This window comes from Podarcis melisellensis (genome assembly GCF_964234715.1).
Source record: "Podarcis melisellensis genome assembly, chromosome: 11".
NCBI lineage: Eukaryota > Metazoa > Chordata > Lepidosauria > Squamata > Lacertidae > Podarcis > Podarcis melisellensis.
The window spans coordinates 12,899,403-12,920,662 of NC_138543.1; the positions used below are offsets into that span (position 1 = coordinate 12,899,403).

The 21,260-nt window shown below is 41.7% G+C and overlaps 1 protein-coding gene and 1 long non-coding RNA gene across 2 annotated transcripts in view; both read right to left on the reverse strand.

The window, feature by feature from the left end:
* Window positions 1–21,260, reverse strand: part of ROR2 (receptor tyrosine kinase like orphan receptor 2) — a 158,005-nt gene that overhangs the window by 108,200 nt on the left and 28,545 nt on the right. The window lies entirely within an intron of this gene.
* Window positions 10,550–15,249, reverse strand: LOC309380703. Its single transcript, XR_014173053.1, has 2 exons — window positions 15,146–15,249; window positions 10,550–10,926 (listed from the first exon to the last, which is right to left on the reverse strand). It is a non-coding gene; the product is annotated as an uncharacterized lncRNA (long non-coding RNA).

Consider the following 21,260-nt stretch of genomic DNA (forward strand, 5'->3'; position numbering starts at 1 on the left):
GTATGTAACCCGAGGTGCCACTGTGTTAATTTCTCTCTCTCTCTCTCTCTCTCTCTCTCTCTCTCTCTCTCTCTCTCTCTCTCTGTGTGTGTGTGTACACACACACACACACACACATTGGGCTGATATGGAGGGTGGCATGGCATGCAACAGCTATGAAAAGTACTTCAACTGAGCCAAGTTTTATATGGATGTAAAATATTTGCATTCTACACAAAAGTCTGGGTGGGTATGGGCGCAATTCTTTTCCCACACAACATATTGTGGTTAGAGGTATCCAGCTCTGATGAGCCCACTGTGAAAGGCTATCATTGTAACCATTTTGGCTTGGAGGCAAATCCCATGGAGATCAAACAGTCCTATTTCAAAATAAACATGCTTCAATTTTGATGTGCAAATAATCATAGTTTGCAGATCAGTATAAAAATAGAAGGAAATGCATTCTGTTTTTCAGAACCAAGACAATCAGTCAGATCTAAAGGAGGGTCATTATCCTTTATAGCTCTGTTGAAATAAAGGGAACAATGTTGGCATGACCAACACAGCAATTCTAATACTGTACCTAGATCTTCTGAAAGGGGTTAGGATTGGGAAGAGATGCCTCTCCATCCACAGAGAAGGTGGGCACAACCACTAAAGAGCCCCCCTCCCCACACCAGTGTTCCCACTGGCAGTATATTTATATGTTTACTCAACCCTTCAACAATGGTCCTATGGTGGGTAACATTACTATATAAAACTGCAGATGAAACATAAAATATCGGCGCCACTTTTTCGACGGAATTCAGCTTCCATTTTTCAATCTGCATCCATCCCATTACCACCTCCAGGCAATGGTCCAGCATCTGAACTTCCTCCCATGATTCGAGATGAAAGATAGAACAGGGTGTCATCAAGATATTGATGACACGTCACACCAAATCACCTGATGGCATCTCTCAACAGATTAAAAAAACAAACCATAAGGCAGACACAGAGGCTAACTGCCAAAGTGCTCTGCAATAGTCCCTCAATGCTACTATCACAACACAGCCCCAAAGGCAGGACTGAAAATAATATATTTGGGGGGAGGGGAAGCGGTGGTAAGGCATACACAGTCTTAGATCTGCTGATTTAAGATTTAAGAAGAGAGTCCCCGTACCGTGCTGTGCCGGTTTAGCACAGCGCACGGGGATTCGCCAAACAGCCGGCTCGGTTCGGGGGCGGCTCGTGGACCAGTTAAACGATGCCTGTGAACCGCTTATGGCCCATGGGCATTAGGTTGTCTACCCCTGTCTAAACCACAGAGCCTAGGGCTTGCCAATCAGAAGGTCAGTGGTTCGAATTCCCGCGATGGGGTGAGCTCCCGTTGCTCAGTCCCTGCTCCTGCCAACCTAGCAGTTCGAAAGCATGTCAAAGTGCAAGTAGATAAATAGGTACCACTCTGGCAGAAAGGTAAACGGCGTTTCCGTGTGCTGCTCTGGTTCGCCAGAAGCGGCTTTGTCATGCTGGCCACATGACCAGCTGGCTGTGGACAAACACCAGCTCTCCCAGCCAGTAAAGCGAGATGAGCGCCGCAACCCCAGAGTCATCCACAACTGGACCTAAAGGTCAGGGGTCCCTGTCCCTTTACTTTTACCTTTACCTCTGGACTAAAGAATATTTAACTTTCTCTGGATTCAATCCTACACTTGTTGCTCTTATGAAAGCTTTCTAAAAAAAGGAATGCCAAATTTGTTATGAAATTCTACTCAGTATTGATCCAGAGCAGAATTCTGATGTATAGTGAGTAGAGTAAACACTTAAACACATTGCAGAATTCCCAAACAATAGACCAGAGGCAATTAATATTTCATCCAACAGAGCTTTACTGCAACTGAAGGCAAATGAGCATAATTGTCACAAATCCAATACATTCAGGATTGGCACTGTCCATAAGAAATCCAGTTGCAGCAGACTTAACTTAAACTTACAATAATTTATAATAAGACTAAAACCTCAACACTAAGCATACTATGTACAGAACACCACCCCAGAATGAAAGAGAGATAGGAAGAAAGTGAAACCCAGGCTCCTCCTTTTTATTGTAGTCAGCATGACCTTGACAGAAAGAGATAACAGGACCAGTTTCAGCCAGCTGTACTCAGCTTCTCTGAAGGTATAATCCAAACATCATGAACCTTCTGCTTGTTTCTTTCACACAGAGAAGCCTCCAGAAGCTTGCAGAACACTCTTGAATTAACTAGAATAGGAACAATCTCTACACATCAGATCAATATACTGTCTGTACTAAGAAATGCAAACTGACAGAATCACCAACGGCTATACACTGAGGTCCAGTTCCGAGGGCCTTCTGGTGGTTCTCTCCCTGCGAGAAGTGAGGTTACAGGGAACAAGGCAGAGGGCCTTCTTGGTAATGGCACCCACCCTGTGGAACACCCTCCCATCAGATGCCAAAGAGATAAACAACTATCTGACTTTTAGAAGACATCTAAAGACAGCCCTGTTTAGGGAACATTTTAGTGTTTGATGTTTTATCATGTTTTTAATATTCTGTTGGGAGCCGCCCAGAGTGACTGGGGAAACCCAGCCAGATGAACGGGGTATAAATAAATTATTATTATTATTATTATTATTATTATTATTATTATTATTATTATTATTATTATTAACACAGTAACTCAGCAGTGATGGGTGTGCATCTGTGAACCAGCTCAGTTTCACACAACAGTTATTATATACCAATTCATTAGTAATTATAAAGAATGCCAACATAAAGTATTGCATCAACTCAACCAAAGCAACCCTAAACCACCAGAGCCCTAATAATAAGCTTCATAACTAAGTCATACACTTTCAAAAAGTAAGAGGAAATATTACAGCCTTTTTCATAAGAGATGGTTTGTCTAAGGAGAAAGTATTTTAGCATGCAGTCAAAAGCCAAATCAAATGAAAAATGCAGTTGTCAAAAGGAAGATAATTCCTTCCCATTTTAGATATCTGGAATACATTATTTCAGGCAGCATGGAATTGCTTCTGGCTACAGTCGAGGAATGGATTTTAAGTGAAACCTGGTGTTGGTGTGCATAAATGTTTTCCCAAGGTGCACAAAACACCATCTAAAGAACATTCAGATCTATGGCCACCAAACTTGTAGTTGGTTTTCTTGTGGTGGCTGGATGAGGATTCTCTTAATTACCTGCAGTTTTTGATTATAGCAATTTTAGCTTCTATTTAATGTTTATGGTCCAAAGCTATTACTAGCTGCTTTAGTAAGAGCTGCTACAAGGCAGTAAGTGGCCTTCTCATACATAGCCGTAGGACAATCTATTGCGGAATATGAATACTTTTGAGGTGTACTTACATAGCCTACACGGACTTTAACACAGGAAAAGAATGAGAATACCAACTCAATTCCAGGAAATATGGTTATCTTTTAATCTCATTCCCCTTTTAAAGGCAAATTCACAGATTTCTGTGGAATTATATCCTAAGCAAATCTGCTTAAGACAGCAGCCTCACAACTCAGACCCGTGATTTTTTTGTCCTTATCTCATCTCACATAGAAAGGCAGATTTTTCTCGTTTGCAGGCCAAAAGAATGAAGTTAGTTTAATGGGCAGAATTTTATATATTCTGTAATACTGAATATAAATTTCACTTTACCTAAGCGATGAACAATTGAGCTGCATCTGAAATTCAAGATGGAAGCCAATATGGCTGTTCTCCAATTTGCAATTGTGCCTCTGCCTCTCTCAGACAGTAACACCTGCTTCAAATGCACTCAAAAATTCAAAACGAGTAATGAAGGAAGCATATAATTTATGCTTCGCAGCAGAGACAGGTGAAACGAATGTCTAAGCATCTAAGATATAGCATCACCGCTGGCTGTGTGCTCTGAAAGAAGTGTCCTTTTCGGAAAATACAAGTTATAAATTACTTCTGACAAATTGACTTTCATCTGCCTTGTACAATGACAAGAACAGAAATACTACTCAAGACTTCACAAGATTCCTCCTTCCTGCTTTGCTCAGACTATGCCCCCAAGGCTTCCTCTGTTACTTACAGAAACCTGCAATTTATTTTACCTCAACAGGCAACGAAAAATCACCGCCAATGGGAAAGGTGAGTTAAAAACCTCACTCCTGCAGAAATTACCTTATGGAACTATGAAGATCGTGCTTAAAAGAGCAGGTGTTTCTGATGTTTAAAATGATTTTCCTACTGATTTATTTTCTGCCACAAATTCCAGATATGCTGGAGTTTGGGGAATTCTGTACATGTTTTCAGGCACTATCTCCTTAGCCAGGCATGTCCAAAGTCCATTTTGAGGGCCTAATCCAGCCGCCGGTCAATTTAATCTGGCCCCCATGGCAGTATATGTCCTGGGTCAAAATCTCTGGGGTAAAATTGTAAAAAAAAATAAAAATCCTAAAAGCTCAACAACTTTGGTGGGCCCTCCCGCATGTTAACTTCATCATATCTGGCCCTCTTTGAAAAAGGTTTGGGTACCCCTTGCAGAAAACTTTTTTTCAGGTGGGGTGTCCTTAGCTATTGGTTTTTACATGCTTCTAGGCTTAGATGTGACACTAAGAAGACTTCAGGACACAATTCTCATTTAAATTAACCCCCACAAATTAACTTTAAAATCAAAACTTCATTATCACTCCCACACTTTTTTATTTTTTTATTTTTTTGCAATATCACTCTGCTAGGCCACTCCTAGCTTGGAAATCAATCTATGATTGATTTCAAAAATGACTCCAGTTCCAACATAATTTTTTTAAAAGGTTTCTTTGTTACTGCATTCCAAAAACATAGTCTAATGTTGGTGTACACTGGATTCCGTAAAGTTAACTGAAGTTTCTCGTGAGTCTATCAGGAAGCCTGAAGAAGAAAACAGAGGAGATGCTTAAGTGAAATGTTTATTATGCTCATATCATAACAAAAAACAATGCCTTGGCGAAATTCTGGGATGATAGTAAATAATGAAAGAGGTCCTATGTACTTCAAGGCCTAAAAACGCTTTTCTTTTAGTTTCTTAAATGAGTATTACAAATTAGAAAATAGGTGCTCTAAGTCTGCTAACTCTTGTGTCAAAATAAAGCCAAGTAGAAACAGAATTGACCCCCTATTTCACCCCTGAGCTCCAACAGACCCTTGGCAGCACACAAAAGAATTTATGGTGGGAAATTACTAAAACAGAAAAAAACCTAACTCCAGTGCTCTTGAAATATAACCATAGAAAATGTAATTTATGATCAGGGAAATTGCAAAGTTATTTTCCGTACTCTGTTTTCAGAAGTCACTGAGGACAGAATTGACCCCAGTTATCTTAGGTGTTTGGTAGTTTCACCTTCTCATTCCTTTCAGTAAGGGTGAAATCAGATCATGGGGTGGTATGAGACACCACAGGTCAACTAAGCCCATAATTGTTGAGGAATACATGGTGTAGGAAGTGATTCAGGTTTTCTAAAAGAGCCCGAATTATGTTCTGGAAGGAAGTCTCTTCTCAAGGTCTCGCCACTGGGCCAATTGTACTGGAGAGGTGCCATGGCTCAGTGGCAGAGCATCTGCTCAGCATTCAACAGGTCCTGGGTTCAATCCCTGGCATCTCCATATGAAATCGTGGAGAGTCAGGGAGGTATAGGAAACAACTGTGTGTGTGTTATTATTATATTATTATATTATATTATAATTATTAAATTTTCTTACAATTTAAAAGATTCATTTAAACAACCTTAAAATGTCAATCACTTCCCTTTATCTCTTTCCATGGCTCATTGTGTATATCATAAATCCCTGCATATTTTACATAAACTAAACCATTCAGTATTCCATTATTACATCTATCAAAACTTGTTTACACTGCTGATTTTATCTTAATGCTGCCCACGTTTTCAAATATACACAATTTCCCCCCATATATTCAATAAACATTTTCCAATCTTCTTTAAACATATGTTCTTCTTGTTCTCTTATTCTATATGTTAAATCCGCAAGCTGCGCATATTCCATCAGTTTAAGTTGCCATTCTTCTTTGGTTGGGACTTCTCTCATTTTCCATTTTTGGGCTAACAAAAGACGGGCCACAGTAGTGGCATTCATAAAGAACCTTTTTTGACACCTGGGAATTTCCATCTGAATTATCCCCAACAAAAAAGACTCTGGGTTTTGTTTTGTTTTTTGGAAAAATAGTTTTAAACTTATTTTCAATTCATTATGGATCATTTCCCAATTCTCTTTTTACCCGTTTACAAGTCCACCACATATAAGTCAAGTCATTTTCTTAGGCGACCTTCCTACAAGACGTAGCCACAGCAAATGCAGACATGAACCTCACACTCTGTTTCAGTGAAACATGGGAAAGGGACAATTGTGCCTCCTTCCTTCAGGGAAATGCAGGAAGCTGGCTATCTATCAACCACAAGACCACCAACAGCAGTGGTGGTCTTGTAGCAAGGTTAAAGCTTACTGGGAAATGATATATAATGAATTGAAAAATATGCTTAAAATAATATTTGAAAAACAACAACTCAGAAGCGTTCCTTTTGGGAATTATAGGGACAGAACTACCCAAACTGTGGAGAAATTTATTCATGTATGTGACTACAGCAGCAAGAATGTTACTTGCCAAAAACAGAAAGAAGAGGCCCCAACAAAAGAAGAATGGATACAAAAACTTGTGGAATACACAGAAATGGCGAAACTTACCGGAAAAATAAGAAATCAAAATAAACTTTTTCTAAAAGAATGGAAATGGTTTATTGAATATTTACAAATAAACTGTAAACAGATAACATTGGCAGGATTGCTGTAATAACCTGCAGTTTTATAAGAGCATATATTTAAAGTAGATGAATACATGAGTATGTTAAGTTAATGTGGAATATGCAGAAAATATAAAAAATAAATTTAAGGAACTGCAGAAAGAGGGGGAAGGAAGTCAAGTTTTGAAATGTTAAAATTATTGTCAAATTATTGGAATGTATAAAATTGAAAAACATAAATCATCCTCATCAAGCAGAACCTGATAGATTTATACCTGCCACACAACAAAGTCAGGTACAATTCTTAGGGGAAGGCCATACTGCAGTGGTATAGCAACTGTTTTGCATGCAGCAGGTCCAAGTTGCAAGGTAGGGCTGGGAACGGTCCCTATCTGAAACCATAGAGAGCCTCTCACACTGGCAGTTAGTGTAAGGTAAAGGTAAAGGACCCTGGGACAGTTAAGTCCAGTCAAAGGCGACTATGGGGTTGCGGTGCTCATCTCGCTTTCAGGCTGAGGGAGCCGGTGTTTGTCCACAGACAGCTTTCTGGGTTGTGTGGCTAGCAGGACTAAACCGCTTCTGGCACAATGGAACACTGTAATGGAAACCAGAGCGCACGGAAACACAGTTTACCTTCCCGCCACAGCGATAACTATTTATCTACTTGCACTGGTGTGCTTTCGAACTGCTGGGTAGGCAGGAGCTGGGACAGAGCAATGGGAGCTCACCCCGTCATGGGGATTTGAACCACTGACCTTCTGATCGGCAAGCCCAGGAGGCTCTGTGGTTTAGAGCACAGTGCAACCTGCGTCCCAGGCAGTCAGTGTAGACATTACTGACAGTCTTCTTCTCTGTGGTGGCAACATGCTTCGGGAATACACTATCCTCACGAGATGCAACTGGTACTGATCCTGTGCCAATTGAGGACATAGCTTTTGCCCATGGGAGATTGATATGGTGAACCAGCTCTGAATTGACACATTGCTCTATCAGCCAATTTTTAATTGGTTATTGGATTTTTTAAAATCTCATGTTCAAATTTTATTGTCATGATGTTTGGTTTGTCTCATAACCTGCCCTGGGATTATGGCAGATAAAGGCAGGATTCAAATTGAAATAAATTATTATTTGTTTGTTTAATTTCCATGTGAAAGCTGCCCTTGTTGATTTAAATTTAATAAACAAGCAAATGCTTCAAAAGCTGCTGGAACTTACGACGCCACCATGAGCTTGTGAGGACTTAAGTTGTCACGGTTCTTAAATATCTTAGTTCTTAAATAATGGAGCTACAGAACATCTAGGCATCTGTGTTCGTTCGATGTGGCGAGGGACCCAAAACCACAGCAGGGCAATCCGACATGCCCAATTGCATTTCAGGGGATGCTGTGTTTATTTGCTATTGGCTGTAGCACCAAGGGCTCTTTTAAAACAAAAATAAAGCATATCAGAAGCTGTCACCACATTTTGTTTAAAAAAACCCTTTAATATGCTCATTATTGTTAAGATCTTTTAAATATAAACATTATCATTAGAAGACTTCAATAAGACTACTGCAATGCGCTCTACGTGGGGCTACCTTTGAAGGTGACTTGGAAACTACAACTAATCCAGAATGTGGCAGCTAAACTGGTGACTGGGAATGGCCGCCGAGACCATACAACACCTGTCCTGAAAGACCTACATTGGCTCCCAGTGCGTTTCTGAGCACATTTCAAAATGCTGGTGCTGACTTTTAAAGCCATAAACGGCCTCGGCCCTGTATACCTGAAGGAGCGTCTCCACCCACATCATTCAGCCCGGACACTGAGGTCCAGCTCCGAGGGCCTTCTGGCGGTTCCTTCATTGCAAGAAGTGAGGTTGCAGGGAACCAGGCAGAGGGCCATCTAAAAGTCAGATATTCATTTTTTTCTTCAAAATATAGTCTGGCTCCCCACAAGGTCTGAGGGACAGTGGACTGGCCCCCTGCTGAAAAGGTTTGCTGACCCCTGGCTTTAAACTGAAGTTAATCCAACAAGCAGAATTTTAGGTTTGTGACATGAGTCTCTCCCCCTCCCCCAAATCCTTCAGAATGGGTTCCTCTCTTCTCCCATATATAACAAATGGAGCTGCAGGAGGTTTATAAGCCCTTTGCCAGACCCGATTTATTTTCTTAAATAGCTTGCAAATTTAGTAATTGAGTTCTTCAGGAATGTACCTCCTAACGGCACTTCCTGTAGTATTTTAAATCCCAGTTAAGCAGAGCTTCCAAGCAGAATGCAAACATTCAATGCTGAGTGTGCAATAAGTTCCCATGTGCATAAAAGCATTCCTGATTAGAATTATCATGTAAAATTATTCAATAAAGCCTTGTCGATGTGGTAAATGCTTGCATGCAATAGCTACCTGTTAAAAGATATTACTTTTTTATAGTAAGTGCAGTTCCACAGAGCAGTTATGACCCCCTGTTGAATCCCAAAGTTCGAGCGATGTAGGAAGCGACAAATATTGCAAGCCAAAGGGCATGGCCAATCATGTGGGTCTAAACCATCCAATAGAAACACTGCCAGAAAGGAGGTACCAAATCCAGCATTGCATGAGCTATGCGAGTGCGGCTTTCTCCCAATTGAAGTGCAGAGTGTTAGAGGACGTTTGCAGGGAAACCAAAATGCTTCTTTACAAAGCTATTGCACTACCAACTTTGCTGTATGCTTGTGAAACATGGACCACTTATAAATGCAATCTCCAACTCCTCAAAAGATTCCATCAACGGTGTCTCCAAAAAATTTTACATGTCACTTGGCAAGACAGGCAAACTAATGTGAGTGTACCGGAAGAAGCAAAGATCACCAGTGTCAAAGCAATGATTCTTCAACATCAACTTCGTTGGACTGGTCATGTTGTGCAGATGCCCAATTATCGTCTTCCAAAGCAACTACTCTACAGTATTCCAAACTTAAAAATGGAAAGCATAATGCTGGTGGTCAACAGAAGAGGTTTAAAGACTCTCTCAAGGCAAATCTAAAATAATGTAGTATAAACACTGACAACTGGGAAACACTAGCCTGCGAGTGCTCCAATTGGAGAACAGCCTTTACCAAAGGTGTCATGGACTTTGAAGACACTCAAACTCAAAAAATGTAGTATAAGCACTGACAACTGGGAAACACTGGCTTGCGAATGCTACAACTGGCAAACAGCCTTGACCAAAGGTGTCATGGGTCTTGAAGACACTTGAACTCAAGATGTAAGGGAGAAACACGCTAAGAGGAAGGCATGTTTGGCAAACCCTCATCGTGATCAACTCCTGCCCGGAAACCAATGTCTCCACTGTGGAAGGACGTGTGGGTCCAGAATTGGCCTCCACAGTCACTTACAGACTCATTGTTAAAACCATGTTTATGGAAGACAATCTTAGTCGGCTACAAGTGATCACCAAAGAAGAAAAATACCAGCTTGGTTAGAGACATCCATGTGATCAATCCCATTTATGTTGTTATAATAGCACTCCCTGCAGTAAGGAAGCATGCTGTGAAAACTCAGTGTCTGAGTAGGTACAAAGCCCAATATACTAGGTGCCCAATATATATTAGCCTTATTCTCCAGGTGCTCTCTTAGTCCAAATATTGAGGAGAAGGAAGCAATTATAAACAAATAATTCACTTATTGAGATTCTACCCCCCCCCAAAAAATTGCCATTTTCATTTGTTCCATTGTCACACAATAGCAAAAAACTAGAGTGACAACTCTCCCCCACCCCGCCCCATGAACTGCCCTGAGACCCCCAGGTATAGGGTGGTATAATAATAATAATAATAATAATAATAATAATAATAATAATAATTTATTTTGGATGAAAACATTGTATTTAAAATTATTAAGGGAGAAATGTTTTCGATTTTTTAAAGAACAATTTAATCCATGATTTAGAGCTGATTAATGCATAATGATGCTCAGTCCAAACCTGTATTTTTTTCCTTTTTCTTATTAGGCTCCCTTCATTCCGTCACCATTATACAAGGGGCTGTGCTGTTACAGTGAAGAATTCTTTAATCACTTCTGACATGCATCCACTTTTCTACTTGGCTTGGCCCCAGCAAACAGAGTCGTGCTCTACCTCACTTAATTTCTCTCCGTAGCCTTCCCTTTTCCTCTGGGTAACATACCTCATTTCAAAGGTTACAATTTGCCACGAGATTCATCTAGAGAGGAAGGACACAGCTGGCTCAGGAACAAGGTTTTTCTTGGATTCACACTGTGCTCAATATCTAAAGCAAAGAGGTATCCAGGCTCAAGGCTCCCTGGAAATTTCCCCCCTTAACCCAAACACGCTTTTCTCTAACTATAGATGTTAAGGGGTCTTATTGTGGTAATTCAACTGTTTGGGGAAAACACAGTGCACATCCACTGAAGCGCTTATTACTCTGGGATGGGAAAAATTTTCCCACTATTGTCCTTTTTTCCATGGAAAAGTTTCCATTACTAAAATGCATTGCTTTCTAAAATTAAACAATACCAATGAACCTGAACAGTTTCAAAGCACCGTTAAAGAATAATATTTTCCTCTTCTTGAAGCCAGTGCAGGATAACACCACCCACATAGTGGTGTTCTAGTGCCCACTCGAGAAAGGGGGTAAGAATGGGGCATGCTGGCACTGCTCCACTGTTGCCAACCATGCCTTCCATCCAGTGACAGAAACTAAGCTAATCGCCAAATGGCTTCTTATACGTAGGTTGTGGTGGCCACAACAGAACGTCTAGGCGCCATTTCTTTCCTCCAGTGAAGCTTATTGTTATGGTTGTTATTATTATTAGTTTCATTTCTATACAACTTTATATCTTAAAGAAAAAAATCTCAAAGCGCTCTACAACACATTAAAACATCAAATAAAACAATCCAGAATAAAACCAATTCAAGCTTAAAGGAAAATGTTTCTTCTCTAAGTGGCATTTTACTTTCCCCATATACATGTACCTACTTAATTTATATAGCTGCCCCATAACAGAAGTACTCTAGATAAAAAAAGGTAAAGGTAAGGGACCCCTGGATGGTTAAGTCCAGTCAAAGGCGACTGTGGGGTTGTGGCGCTCATCTTGCTTTCAGGTCAAGGGAGCTGGTGTTTTTTCCAGACAGCTTTCCAGGTCATGTGGCCAGCATCACTAAACCACTTCTGGCACAATGAAACACCATGATGGAAGGTAGAGTGCATGAAAATACCATTTACCTTCCCGCTGCAATGGTATCTATTTATCTACATGCACTGGTGTGCTTTCGAACTGCTAGGTTGGCAGGAGCTGGGACAAAGCAATGGGAGCTCACCCCATCACGGGGATTCAGACTGCTGACCTTCTGATTGGCAAGCCCAAGAGGCTCAGTGGTTTAGACCACAGCACCACCCATGTCCCAAATAAACAAGCACACAATCACTGATAGGTCCCCCCGCCATTGTGAGGCTCAAAGTAATGAAGATGATGCCTCCCCAGCTGTTGCCATTGGCTGTGGGTTTCTTGTGATGTCACAAAAGCCCTTGGCAGCTGAGTGGATTCCCACCATCCCCAGATTTAGCATAACAACAACAACAACAATAATAATTTATACCCTGCCCATCTGGCTGGGTTTCCCCAGCCACTCTGGGCGGCTCCCAACAGAATATTAAAAACACGATAAAACAACAAACATTAAAAACTTCCCTAAATAGGGCTGCCTTCCGATGTCTTCTAAGAGTCAGATAGCTGTTTATTTCCTTGACACCTGATGTGAGGGCATTCCACAGGGCAGATGCCACTACCGAGAAGGCCCTCTCTCGCAGTGCGGAAACCAGCAGAAGGCCCTCGGCGCTGGACCTCAGTGTCCAGGCTGAGTGATGGGGGTGGAGACGCTCCTATATTGGGCCAAGGCCATTTAGGGCAGGCACCCCCAAACTCAGCCCTCCAGCTGTTTTGGGACTACAACTCCCATCATCACTAGCTAACAGGACCAGTGGTCAGGGATGATGGGAGTTGTAGTTCCCAAACAGCTGGAGGGCTGAGTTTGGGGGTGCCTGGTTTAGGGCTTTAAAGGTCAGCACCAACACTTTGAATTGTGGTTTCAGCAGGCACAACCTCCCTCTGCAAATCATACGCACTGTGAGAAGCATGAACACACCCCTAATGAGTACAGAATCCAGGGCTAAGCTCAGGGAAGTCCAAGCTGAGGGTCAGGGAACCTCTGGCCTTCCAGAACTTTTTGAACTGCTACTTCCATCATCAGTGACCATTAGCCATGCTAACTAGGGAAGATTGGAGTTACAGTCAAAATACATCTGGAAGGTCACCAGTTCCTCACCCTCAAAGTGAAGCGCTCAATAAATACTGAACTGGAAGTTATGTTCGCACTTAGTTCAAGTGTAAAACAAAAACAGAAAACCCCCTACTTTAAAACACATACACTCCTCTAATATGTCCCTGCAGAATTATATTATTGCTATAATAGCCACCAGCTCATGCTCTGCCAACCGTTTGATCAGACAGTTGCTCTCTAAAACCAGCAACTTGACAAGACACCCAAAATAGTAAGGTGACCAGAATAACTTTCACCAGAACTATTTTCTATTGGCAAAGTGTTCACATGTGATGTTTTAAAATGTAACAGATGTTCACCATTCTGCTAGATTTATGATATCCACACTGCATTTTGTTTTGGACACAGATAATCTAATTCTCATATCTTGATCATCAAGCTTCTTATGTAAACATCTATATATTTTACCTTTTAAATATTCTGGTGTATAATCATGTTAGTCTTATAGATTACTTACTGTCAATTTCTATCCTGTCCTCACATTAAGGGCATGGAAGGTACAGAAATAATAGTAACAATAATAATAATACAGTAGTAGTAGTAGTAGTAGTAGTAGTAATAGATACATACTTAAAGTTGGACAAAGGTCCTGGAGTTTAGTTCCAGAACTACTTTTCATTTTAAGAGCCAGCAGTGCGGTTTGCTATGCTGTAGTTAAAGTGAAACCTGTCTCTTTGGAACAGACTCCCTTTGTCCCAGAGCCTGTCTCCCCAAGGCTTAGCAATTCTAAGCCTTTCCTTCCCAATTGCCACCAGCTCTTCCACACACTGAGACCCTACAGGAATATTCTGTAAATAAACTGGCACAGCATATGGGACAGGTAGCATTTCTGAAAATACTAGCTGGATTTCAGCCTCCCACCGAGTATGCTAAATATTTTTTCAAGGGATACTCAACTACATTTTCTCGAAGTGTCACCTATCAAGAAAATTAATGACATTTTCCCTGCCTGATGCAGAGGTTGCAGGTTACACTGCGGTCAATGTGACATTACGACTGTGCCTGACTGGTGCCAATCTATATAAATCAACAAAATCAAGTAGTAAAGCTTCTCCTGGATTGTACAAGACCAGGAACAGTCTCACCATCTGAATGGCTCTTTAGAGAAAATGTACACATCTAGCAAAATAACAGAATACCAGCTCAGGACTGCAGTACGTCAAGGACTGCTTCTTCCTGGATGAACCTACCCAGTCCCTGAGATCATCTTCTGAGGCCCTTCTTCATGTGCCTCCTCCTTCTCCTCCAGAGGTCCGGAGGGTGGCAACACGAGAACGGGACCTTCTCTGCAGTGGCTCCCCGTCTGTGGAATGCTCTCCCCAGGGAACTTCACCTGGCAGCTTCATTATACACCTTTAGGCACCAGGCAAAAATGTTCCTTTTTAACCAGGCCTTTGGGTGATCTGATTGACATCCTATGCCCTTTTAGAATGTGGTTCTTTTTGGAGTTTTTTTTTTAATTGGGTTATTGTTTTTGGTTTGATTTTATATGTTGTGGTCTTGTTTGTGAACCGCCCTGAGACCTCCGGGTATAGGGCAGTGTATAAATTGAATAAATAAATAAATAAATAGTAGAAAATTTTCATGTGGAAAAGGCAGGCTAACCTCCTTCATCACATGCTAGCTTTTGAAATACAGGCATATTCCTGAATGGGGAGCAGCCCAGGAAACTCTGTTATGTCACTATTCTGCTACATTAGTTTCAAGTCCCTAAGCCTGTAGCCTTCCATATATCGCAGGAATACAATTCTCATAATACCTGAACATAAAGGTAAAAGTAAAGGACCCCTGGATGGTTAAGTCCAGTCAAAGATGACTATGGGGTTGTGACACAGATGTCACCTCGGGTCGAGGAAGCTGGTGTTTGTTCACAGACAGCTTTCCAGGTCATGTGGCCAGCATGACTAAACCGCTTTTGGAGCAATGGAACACCATGGCAGAAACTAGAGCGCGATTTACCTTCCTGCTGCAGTGGTACCTATTTATCTACATGCACTGGTGCGCTTTCGAACTGCTAGTTTGGCAAGAGCTGCGGCAGAGCAATGGGAGCTCACTCCATTGCGGGGATTCGAACCGCTTACCTTCCAATCAGCAAGCCCAAGCTCAGTGGTTTATACCACAGCACCACCCATGTCCCAAATAAACAAGCGCATAATCACTGATAGGTCCACCCACCATTGTGAGGCTCAAATCAATGAAGATGATGCCTCCCCAGCTGTTGCCATTGGCTGTGGGTTTCTTGTGATGTCACAAAAGCACTTGGCAACTGAGTGGATATAAAGGCAGGCCCAGGGGAAAGCCCTTTTCTGATTCCAGCAGGACACACCTGGCAATGGATGTGACATTCAGCACTGCCCAGGTTTCTTCCACTTGGAGGAGGCAAACTGGTGAATGGAAGGAGGCAATCCTCTGACAGTGGGATGCTGGGGAGCGATAATAAGGCAAGTTTGCTTGCTTGAAGGCTGCTGGTATCTGTGATTGGAAGATGACGGATGTCTCATGATGGACCTAAGAGAAGCTGGCAGATGTTGGTGGATGGAAGCCAGTGGCTTTTGGATTCTGAAGTTGGTGGAGGCTTCAAGGCTAAAGCAGACTGATGTTTGTGGATGTCGGCTGATGGAAGTTCACCTTTGGAAGACAGTCAACAGAAGTCAGTGGATATTTGTGGACTGAAGCCAGGGCACAAACATGAATGGATGTCATGATTTTGGATGTCGGCTGGTATATGTTTGTGTGAGTACATGGGGAGTTTCAAATGTGGTTGAGGCAGAATGATGTTTGCATGTGCACAAATGTGATGTGTGAAAGGTAGATATTCATGAATAGATGGGATCCATGGGAGGGGGATATTGGTTTCATGGAATCAGAGAATCGAGTTTGGGAGGGACCATGAGGGTCATCTAGCCCACCCCCTTACAATGCAGGAATCTTTTGCCAAATGTGGGGCTCAAACCCACTGGCATGCTTTTGAACTGCTAGGTTGGCAGGAGCTGGGACAGAACAATGGGAGATCACTCCGTCGCGGAGATTCGAACCGCCAACCTTCTGATCAGCAAGCCCAAGAGGCTCAGTGGTTTAGACCACAGCTCCACCCACGCACCCCTACCTAACCATAGGCTGTGCTGGCTGATAGGAATTGAAGTCCAGCAGCACCCAGAGCACCATATAGATTCTCCATCCCTACTCTAAAGTTCAAACTTACGATTAAGTGAATTCCCTACCCCTGGAGATATGCCTAGGTCTGAGAAGGTATAATTTCATTACCTACAATTAAGGATCCTATTCACATGGTCACAGAGAACCACTTTATTTTGCACAGAATAAAATTTTGGAGGTTTATTCCCGATTCAGACATCTAACATACACAAAGTTCTCCATGTAACTGAATCCCCACATTCATTCCTGAGTTGGGGAGGAATAAAAAAAAAATCTTTACAAATGAGAAGTTAAAAACAACAATGGAACAAAACCCTTTCAAAATGAAGGCACAGAAAGTTGACAGTTAACAGAAATGTACACAACAGTCAAATGACTTTGCCATTTTTCTCCCTAACTGATTGTGAAGCAAGGTGCAGAGAAATAAATGAAAAATATCCTCAAGCAAAAGCTTATCAACTTGACATGTTTTTCCTGTAATATTTTTAATCCCTCTAGGACAACACTGCATTGGATTATTCATCAGAAGAGTCTTAGAGGTTATTCTTTCCCTCTTACAAAAGATACATTTTTTCTGTATCTTTATTTTCTATACACTAGCACTGATGTGTAAACATTTTTGTTCTAAGAACGGATTTTTTAGTTAATAAATTCCTCAGAAAGGATTGGCGTAGTTTCTACTACTAAAATAAAATACAGTGGCACCTCGGTTTTTGAACGTAATCCGTTCCGGAAGACCATTCGACTTCCAAAACCTTCGAAAACCAAGACGCTAAGGGTAGTCTGCAAATTCAGTGGAGAAAATTGGGGGGAAAGCTCAGTGGAAGCCATTCGGCTTCCAAGGCGTGTTCAAAAACAGAAGCATTTACTTCCGGGTTTTCAGCATTCGAAAACTGAAATGTTCAGCTTCTGAGACTTTAGACAACCGAGGTACCACTGTATGCTTCGAAGGTCTAGTCCTGAAACACTGTTTCACAGTCCTGAGACACTGTTCCTAATACAGCTACATTTCCCCTTGCTGGGCTGGGGCAATACAAACGCAAAGAAGAGCTAGGGTGATATCCAGCCTCATGCTCAGAGTAGGACCCCCACAACAAATTATTTTAATGTGTCTACTCCAAATATCACCACTAAAACACTGTTGTTCCTAGCTTTATTGTTTTCAAAAAGCTTAACTCGTCTACAGAGCTATTTTATCTTAAGAGCTATACCTGCTAGGTGGGGGATCAAATTGCCAAGAATCCACCTTTGAGAGACGCAAACTCTCTGCTATCGCAGAATTACCCTTGGCAATGGTATAACTAAGCCTTCAAAAGAGTGTGTGCAAATTATGAGATATCCCTCCCAACTGAAGTCAATGGACAACCCAGATGACTTATCTCCCCAATTCCGCCTCGATCCCCACAGCCACAACAAAGGATAAAACTCTGGATAACTTTTGCAGACTGTCTTGGCACAGCACCAGGGCTATAGAAATTCCAGCTTGATAACTCAAATCTCAAATTTTAAAATGCAAAACTTTGGGGCTCATCACTGTAAAGATATTAAGGTAGAACGAAGTGAGGACTAGAGGGTGGGAATCTTTATACAAAACATGCAGGAAGAGCACTAAATGGATAAATATTACCACACCACCATTTATATTCTCCAAGGACTACAACTCTTCTGTTGCAATTTGGGCTGCCAGAAGCACCCCCCCCCAAAAAAGCCAGGTAGGGGGCTCATCAGGGAGACCATCAAAACAGGACCCTTGTACCCCCTCCATACTTCTTCCTCGCAAAATTGTCCTATCCTTTCTTCTTTCATGTTGCTAATGTCTTCTTTTGTGTATATTTCCAGTATTCTGTAAGCCACTTTGAGGAGTGCATTTTAATCCCACACGAGAGGACTGTGTTATTTTAAAATTTCCAGAACAATAATTAAAACGTTATGTCCACAACAATGCCAGAAAATTAGCGTGCCAAATATTTCCCTGCATGCTGACTGAGCTGTGAAAGGAGCTAAATGGTAAGCAAAAAAAATCTATATCTTCCAGGATGTCTATTAAATGGTTCTAGTTATTCATTACAGTGCTCATCTGAAGAAGTACAGTGGTGCCTCGCTAGACGAAAAGAATTCGTTCCGCGATTCTCTTCGTCTAGCGGTTTTTTCGTCCTGCGAAGCAAGCCCATTGACAGCTTAGCGGATTAGCGCTACAGCTGTCAAGCGGCTTCCAGCAATCAGCTGTTAAGCGGCTTATCAGCGGAACAGCTGATAAGCGGCTTAGCAGCTTAAGAAAAGGGCAAAAAAAAGCGAAAAACCCCCGCGGGGGGATGCAAGATTTTTTTCGTCTTGCGAAGCAACCCCAAAGGGGAATTCGTTTTGCAAAACGCCTCCAAAACAGAAAACCCTTTCGTCTAGCGGGTTTTTCGTCTTGCGAGGCGTTCGTCTTGCGGGGCACCACTGTAATTTGTAATTCTGAAAAGCTTGTGTTCGGGCATATTTTCACTTGGGAGATAGTGGATCATTCACTTGTGTTTCCATTTATTTTAATTCTAGACTCCACCAGGACCCAAGTAATATTCACATAGAATAGGCCTCCTGAAATGGCATAGAAGATATCCCACATGAAATAGCTCTGGCCGCCTACCATTTTGTGCTGTGGCAATTTATGCAATAATAAAACGTACTCTCGAGGTCTGTGAGTTGAATGTCACATATGAAATACAGCTGACGGTACAACTAGAACAGACATTTCCATCTTGGGTGGTCTGTCACACCAGCTTCTTAGCAGATCGAGCTCTGAGTGACCAGACCAGAGGACTACACAGTGTAGTCTATGGGTTATACAGAAAAAGCCCTCAAATCACATGGAACAGCACATGGGCTTTCTACAGAATACTGCTGGGTTAGCCAAAATGTGGAATATTATGGCGTAGGACTCAAGTTCACAATGTGGTTTATTGGACCCTGGTAATTAGGCAGATTAATCTGAAACTGAAGACAAAGCTTTCCAACTCAACTTTATAGAGCATATAATTTTACTATTAGCCCTTTCCTCTTGTATATTATTCAAATCAGATAAAATAAGACTTTGTAACTACTTGGTACAATTCGTGTTATTTAAAAAGAAAACTAGCAGGGCTTAATCTCTGTGAATCTTAACATTTTGCAAATGTAGTCTTAACATTTCTTCCTGCGTAACTTGTTTCTTTTGCACTGTTACCTACACAAAAATCTGTGTCCCTTAGGCAGTAGTTGTAAGTTAGCAAATGTAAGTAATAATGAAAAACAACATCAAGAATCCAATATAGTTCTTCCAGGGATGTATTTATTAAAAGATTTATACACCATCCTTCAGCAGGGCTTATAGAGGATGATTTGTTTTTTAGTATGCGCTCCTAACAATACAAGCCTATACATGTACATGTTTACTCAGAAGTAAGGCCCACTGAGTTCAGTTAAGGTTCACTTTCAGGAAAGTGTGCAAAGGATTGCAGTCTAAAATGCACCAAGTTTCCTCCACTTTAATAGAGAAAAGTAAGAAACCAGGACTGAACTAAATATAAATATCTCTACGTAGCTCCTGTCCAAGTTTTACATGTAGTGCTTTTTAACATCTCAAGAGAAGTACCTACATATATTTATGAAATACATAACCATGGAATCAGTGGAAAAAGTAGCTGGCATTACAGTTTTTAAATTTATGACAGACAATGGAAACATTCCAATGACCATCTTGCAAGATCCCATCGTGAATACTTTGCTGAACATATGGAATAGTATTATAGGATGGACTTCTACAATTCCCAGACCAGTTTCGTGGCTGACAAAAAAATGAATGGAGACTAATTTCCCAATGGGGATGAGAACATCTGTCTTCCCTGACTTAGGAGGCAAATAGGTTGGACACACATATTAAACTGTTTCAGGAGGAGGAAAAACAGTAAAAAACCATCACAGTCCATTTCTCAAATAGGTACATTTTGAAAAAGTGCAATTGCTTAGTGTACAATCCACCAAGAACTTCTGGAAGTCTTCCTGAAATGAGAGATAGATTTGTTTCCTTGACACTTGCATAGAAAAACTTCCTAGTAAGGTAAGGTAAAGGACCCCTGGATGGTTACATCCAGTCAAGGGTGACTATGGGGTTGTGGCACTCATCTTGCTTTCAGGCCAAGGAAGCTGGTGTTTGTCCACAGAAAGCTTTCCGGGTCATGTGGCCAGCAGGAGTAAACTGCTTCTGGCACAATGGGACACCATGACGGAAACCAGAGCGCACGGAAATGCTGTTAACCTTCCCGTCACAGTGGTACCTATTTATCTACTTGCACTGGCATGCTTTCGAACTGCTAGATTGGCAGGAGCTGGGACAGAGCAACGGGAGCTCACTCCGTCACAGGGATTCAAACCGCCAACCTTCCGATCAGCAAGCCCAAGAAACTCAATCGTTTAGACCACAGTGCCACCCACGTCCCAGAGACTTCCTAGTACATTGTGTTCATTAATACTTGGTGAACAATAGATTTGATAAGAACTACACTGCCCCTGATTCACAGTTCAGTCCCTAACAGCTCAATGATTGAGCCTGGCTACTCAGAAGCAAGCCCTACTATATTCAATGGGACTTCTTTTAGGGAAGTGTGCCTAGGATTGCAGCCTTAGTCATTATACTATGTCTCTCTCTATATATAAACAAATGGGGTCTTGTTAATCCCCCTGCCATTCCCCTACATCAGAGGTCAGCAAGCTTTTTCAGCCATGGGCCAGTCCACCGTCCCTCAGACCATGTGGTGGGCCAGACTATATTTTGGAGGGGTGGAGAATGAACGAATTCCTATGCCCCACAAATAACCCAGAGATGCATTTTAAATGCACACATTCTCCTCATGTAAAAACACGCTGATTCCCGGACCGTCCGTGGGCCAGATTGAGAAGGCGATTGGGCCTCAGGTTGACTACCCCTGCCCTACATTAACCGCCATGGGGGCTTCCCCTTCATTCTCCATGAAACTGTTTAACCACCTTTTTACCTTCCCAACCCTGTTTTTGAAGCCACTT